Genomic DNA, 6,579 nt, shown 5'->3' with positions numbered 1-6,579 from the left:
AGCAAAAACAATTGTAAATTCTTACTTGAAGTATAATTCTGCCCCATATTTTATTTTTTCTCTTGCCATGTGCCCCCTCCCTCCTTATGCATCATAGCCTTCTCCTGTTCCACCAGTGTCTAGTTACTCTCCGTGCTGGCCCAGCTCCTCCTCATCTTTCTGCTTAAACGTTTATGTTACTGCAAGTTGGGGAGCAAAGAGGAATACTATAAAGCAGCCATTCTCAACCAAGGTTCCTTGCAGCCCTGGGGTTCCTTCAGAGTTTGCTAAGGGATCCTTGAGCTGCAACTGACTGACCTCCCATCTGATGGAACTTTACAGCTTCATGTCTAATGCCACTTGATGGAGCCAACAGCATGACATCAAAGATCTTTTTAGCTGTTTTGCATTGGTGGTCAAAATGTACCCCTACAGAGGCATTCTTCCTACTGTTCCCTGATACATTGATTTTTAGCAGGGGTTCCCTGAGACCTAAAAATAACTTCAAGGGTTTATCCGGGGTAAAAATGTTGAGAAATGTCACTTGAGTGACAGCTCTGAGTCTACTGTGGCCGCCAACATCATATCCAATCTGGTGGTATTTAGGATGTCTACACAAGGTAGCATTTCACAGGTAAATACCTCAGCTAAAATAAGTTTATGTAGCATATAATCTTATAGAGTTGCAAGAAAAAGTATGTGATGTGGCAGGCGCAGCACCCTTTGGTGCCTTGTGCGCTGTGGCATTAGAAAAATTATGCAATTGCTGTTTCTTTGTTTAATTAGACTGACTTTACTCTGTAATTCCTCCAATGCCGCTCTATGGATACAGTAGGTTTAAAGAGCACACCGAATACTTTAGTTAACTTCTTTAATAACTTCAATCTTCTTCATATAACTGCTTACAATGGCTTGTTTCATTTATCATACAGTAGCTTATTTCTTTATATTACAGTGGTTTGATTTGATAGCTTGATAAATTCGTTAGATTCAGTAAATTCGTTTTGCTATATTCGATTCGTTATATTCGTTCGTTCGTTCGGTGGAACTACAAGTAAAACACACACAACAGTTTTACACACAGATCTACCTGCACTGCCAAACAATAGAGGAACACACAAGTGCATTAAATACCTATTTGGCCTGCTCTGCCTCCATAAAGCTCTTCTGATTGGAACTGTCTGTTTCCTCTTCTGTCTGGTGAGCATGTGTCTCTAGAAAATCCTAGCAGGGAGTTTTACACAGGCATAGATGTGAAACTGGCTGGGATTGGTTAAGGCTCTGTACAGTGTGAGGATGGCTGTGATTGGCTCATCTCTATACTAACTCTTAAAGGCACATTTTCCTTTTCTGCTTCTGCTAACACAATGAATATATAAATGTCATATAACAATCAAAGACATAAGTTACAGCAATGATTCTGCTTTTGGCTTTAACATATACACATATATACTGTACTGAGGTTATTGGCAGGTTTGGTATACACATATTAACAACCTAGGACTGGTCTTAGCTGGCCAGCTACACTCCCACCAAAATTACCTATAATTCTATGTTCTCAGTAATAGGATTCGAACATGAATTCGAGGAATTTTCCATCAGTTTCTCAACTCTCAAGTGTCTTTGTTACTCTCAAGCAGAACAACTAACTTTTGTATTGGACGTTCCAACTTGAGTGGAGTTGTGAGACGTTTTCCCTTTTTGTCGAGTTTTGAGTCTCCCATTTGTAACAAAACTCTTCTTACTAGTCCTTCTTCATCCTTTCGAGCTTCTAGGACTTTGGCCAATTTCCATTGACTTCTAGGTAAGTCGTCTTCCTTTACTAACACTATGTCATCAACATGAACATTTCTTCTAGGCGTTTGCCATTTACTTCTTAGTATGAGATGAGCTAAGTACTCCTTGCTCCATCTATTCCAAAACTGCTCTGATAGATATTGAACTCTTCGCCATCTTTTTCTTGCGTATAAATCCTCTTTGGTGAAGTTGCCAGGTGGCGGCTGTATGTAATCAGACTTAAGGTGAAGTAGATGGTTGGGCGTTAGAGGCTCCAAGCTTGTTGGGTCGTTGATGTTGTTGACTGTAAGTGGACGACTGTTAACAATAGACATTACTTCATAGAATAGTGTCCTAAGTGAAGCATCATCTAATCTTCCGGCGTTCTTTTTCAAAACTGAACTTAGTACGTTTCTTACAGTTCTGATTTGCCTCTCCCAGACTCCGCCTGTATGGCTTGCATGTGGAGCATTCATGTGAAAATCACACTGTTTCTCTAACAAGTACTCAGTTACTTTTTCTTTATCAATCTCTTTTAGAGCCTTGTTCAATTCGTTCTTTGCCCCAACAAAATTAGATCCTTGGTCAGATCTAAGTTCTCTGACAGTACCTCTAATGGCTATGAAACATCTTAAGGCGTTGATAAAGGCGTCGGTTGACATATCTTCCAACATTTCCAGGTGAATTGCTCTGGAGCTTAGACATGTAAATATCAGACCATATCTCTTGTACTCCTTGCGGTTTTGTTTGGTGATAAATGGGCCGAAGCAATCCATTCCGCTATAAAGAAATGGTGGTGATGGGTTTACACGATCAGCTGGTAGATCAGCCATTCTTTGTTCTTCTGTAGGTCTACGTGTCTTTCTACAGATTACACATTTGCTTATGTACTTCGCTATAACTTTGCTTCCTTTCACTATCCAGAAGCCACCTTCTCTCAAACAGCTTTGAGTAAAGCTTCTTCCTTGATGCAAGGATTTGTTGTGGTAGTGATTGATAATCAATCTTGTGAAGGTAGAATTTTTGGGTAGAATTGCTGGATGCTTAACTCTGTTAGGTAGCGATGCATTTTCCAGCCTCCCTCCCACCTTCAGTATACCATCCTGCAGAATAAGATTAAGCTTGTACAATGGGTGGTTGTTTGGAAGTCTCTTAGGTTCTTGACTAAGTCTCTTCAATTCTTCACTATAGAATCTTTGATGAATGAGTCTTATAACCGTTTCTTCAGCTTTCACTCTTTCCTCTACATTCAACGATTCCTTCTTTCTGATTCCTTTTGCTAAGCGTTGAATTCGAGCTACAATGTTTATGACTGTATTCCACTTTGAACATCTGGCTAGTCGTTCAAGTATGTCATCTTGACACTTGGCGGCAGTGCTCAATGTTTGAACTACCTTTACTTCTGGATCACCCATAGACAGTTCTGTAAACCCTTCATTGGGTATGATTTCCCTTTCCCAAAGGAACTCTGGACAGGTGAACCAGTTTGAATTCTTCAATTCTGTTACATTTAGGCCTCTTGAAGCATGATCTGCCGGGTTTTGCTTTGTGTCAACACAGTGCCAATGTTCTGGATTTGTTGCTTTTCGAATTTTTTGAACTCTGTTAGCGACAAAGGTGTGGAATCTTCGAGCTTCATTGTTTATGTAACCTAGGACAACTTGTGAGTCTGTCCAAAAATGCTCTTCATCTATTTTCAATTCCAATTCTTCTCTCAGAAACTGACTTACTGATGCTGAAACGACGGCTGCCGTTAGTTCGAGTCTTGGTATTGTCTGAATATTGTTGGGTGCGACTCTTGCCTTTCCCATAACTAGGGCACAGTGTATCTTTTCTTCTCCTATTACTCTGATGTAGGAGCACTGACCATAACCATGACTACTGGCATCTGAAAAGTGATGAAGTTCTATTTTCTTGTACTTTCCGAAATCAGGAGGTACAAAACATCTGGGTATCCGAATTTCTTTCAAATTTTGTAAGTCTCTTATCCAACTCTCCCACCTTGGCCTCAAGCCTGCAGGTATGGGTTCGTCCCATCCCAACTTCTGTCTGCATAATTCTTGCAGAATTTCTTTTGCTTTGAGGATTACTGGTGCCAAGAATCCCAACGGATCATATATTGAGGCTACTGTGGAAAGAATGGTACGTCTAGTTGGAACTTTCTCTTCCATGGATATTTCAAAGAACAAATTGTCGTTTTCTACATTCCATCCCAATCCGAGTACATTCTGAACTGGAAGAGGATCATAGTTAAGATCCACATTCTTTATTGTTGATGCACGTTCGGAGTCACTGATGGATTCTAGTACCTCTCTGTCGTTTGAGATGAATTTGTGAAGATGCAGGTTTCCTTTTGCGCATAACTCTTGGCTCTCTCTCACCAACTGAATTGCCGATTTTGAGGATTCTAGGCTTATAAGACCATCATCTACATAAAAGTTTTTCTTCAAAAAATTTGCTGCTGATGGACAATCCTTTTCATTCTGATTGGCCAGATACTTCATACCATAATTGGCACAACCTGGGGATGATGCTGCTCCAAACAAGTGTACTTTCATTCTGTATTCTGCTGGCTCTGTATCTGTATCTCCGTCTTCCCACCATAGGAACCTCAGGAAGTCTCTATCTTCTTCCTTCACATGAAATTGGTGGAACATCTTTTCAATGTCGCACATGACTGCTATGGGATACTTTCTGAATCTACAGAGTACTCCAGGTACAGTGTTTGTAAGATCTGGTCCCTTAAGTAGATGATCGTTCAATGCAACATCATTGTACCTTGCTGAGCAATCAAAAACTACTCTGATCTTATCCGGTTTCTTTGGGTGATAGACACCTTGATGTGGGATGTACCACACTTCTCCATTTTTAGGCTGACCATCAACTTTCTCTGCGTGCCCTTCTTTGAGGATTTCTTTCATGAATTTCAAATAATCGTCTTTGAGTTTGGGATCTCTTCCCATCCTTTTCTTTAAGCTTTTCAATCTTGCCAGGGCAAGATCTCTGTTATTTGGCAGATGAGGTCGTTCTCTAAAAGGTAGGGGCATTTCAAGATAACCTTGTTGATTTTGCTGAATATTATCTTCTAGAACTTGTACAAACTTTATGTCCTCTTGGGAGACACTCTTTTCATTAGAACTTACGTCTGCAAAGTCGGATTCTAGAATTTTGAGTACTTTCGCTGGACTTACAGTTGGTAACTCTTGGACAGATATTCTATGACACAATCCTGTCACCTGTCCTGAATCTGCAATCTGTCGTTTTCCTCCAACAACACCCCATCCTAGATCAGGCTGGACTGCGTAGGGTTCACCCTTTCCTCCTGCGATTATCTTTCGTGGCACCAACGCCTCGGGACAGTCGTAGCCTATCAACAGTCCAACACCAAATTCCTTCAGCGGGGACATTTCATGAGATATGACAGATAGGTGTTCCCATTTGTTGGCTGTTTCACAGGTAGGTATGCGATCTCGATCCAGAGGTATGTCGTCTTTTGTATAAGCTGGAGGTAGATCTAATATGCAGTTTGAGTGGAGTCCTCTAACTCTCAGTCCTTTGACTCTTTGACTGTTCACCAATGTGTCTCTTCCTGTCATTGTGGTGAGTTTGAGTTTCACTGGTTCTGTGGCCACTTGTAATTTCTTGCAGATTTCTTGATCAATGAAGGTGACGTCACTCTGGGCATCCAGTAGCGCATAGGCGTATACCTTCTTGTTCTTCCTTTTAGGATTTGAAATACACACTGGTACAACCATTGACGTGCCATTGATTTCTCTTTCTCTCACTCTGCAAGAGAATACTGTTGCTTTATTTTCTTCCTCAGTGTCCTTAGGCATTGAGGATTTCTCTTTCTTTGGACGTTCTTCATGTAGTGGTGTAGGATGACGTCCTTTACAAACACTGCAAGTGGCCTTTTTCTTGCATTCTTTAGTAATATGGCCTTTTCTTAAACATCCAAAACACAGCTGATTATCAAGCACAAACTTCTTCTTTTCGTCTGGAGACCTTTCCTTCAATCTTTGGCACTTATGTATGGAGTGATTCTCTTCACAGAACATACACTTGAAGGTAGTCTGAAGACTTGTCAGTTCTGACTCTTTACTGATCCCAGTAATGACATTGAACTTGCTCTCATGGGCATTTGGACCTTTAGTAGCTGTGTTGGTTGCAAAGCTAGTTGCTCTTGAGCGTCTTATCTCTCTTGTAGGCCTTTCTTCTAAGGGTTTTAAGACATAAGATGCTGTTACTGGATTACACGCTATTCGTGCTTCCTCATTGACAAATTCAGAGAACTCTTTAAAACTTGGGAAGTTTTTGCCTTGATCTAACTGTTTAGTCACATAGCGATTCCATCCAGAAGCCACTTGTTCTGGTAGCTTGGCTAGCATCCTGTGGTTTTCTAGATAGTCGTTCAATACTTCTAGTCCTTGAACATGTGGGATAGCATTGCTGCATGCTTGCAGGAAGTCGCCATACTCTTGGAGCTTGAAGTGTTCTTTAGGACCTATTTTAGGCCAGTTTATCAACTTCTCTCTGAAAGCTCTTTGTACTAAGAAGGGATGACCATATCTTGCATTTAATTTTTCCCAAGCTTGCTTGTAGGCTTCTTCATCTTTCCTATAGAAGTTACCTTCAAGAACCTTTTTTGCTTCTCCGCCAGTATACCGCTGGAGGTAGAATAACTTGTCCACTGGACGGGAGCAATTATGTTCAATGATCATTTCAAAACTTGCCTTCCATTCTATAAACTTCAGTACATCTCCAGAGAATATAGTAGGTTCCGGAACAGGAAGTCTAGTGAGAAATATTCTCTGAGGTTTCGCC

Source organism: Staurois parvus, unplaced genomic scaffold, assembly GCF_062004578.1.
Source record: "Staurois parvus isolate SC_StPar_1 unplaced genomic scaffold, SC_StPar_1.0 ptg000195l, whole genome shotgun sequence".
Lineage (NCBI taxonomy): Eukaryota > Metazoa > Chordata > Amphibia > Anura > Ranidae > Staurois > Staurois parvus.
This window is presented reverse-complemented; position numbering follows the sequence as displayed.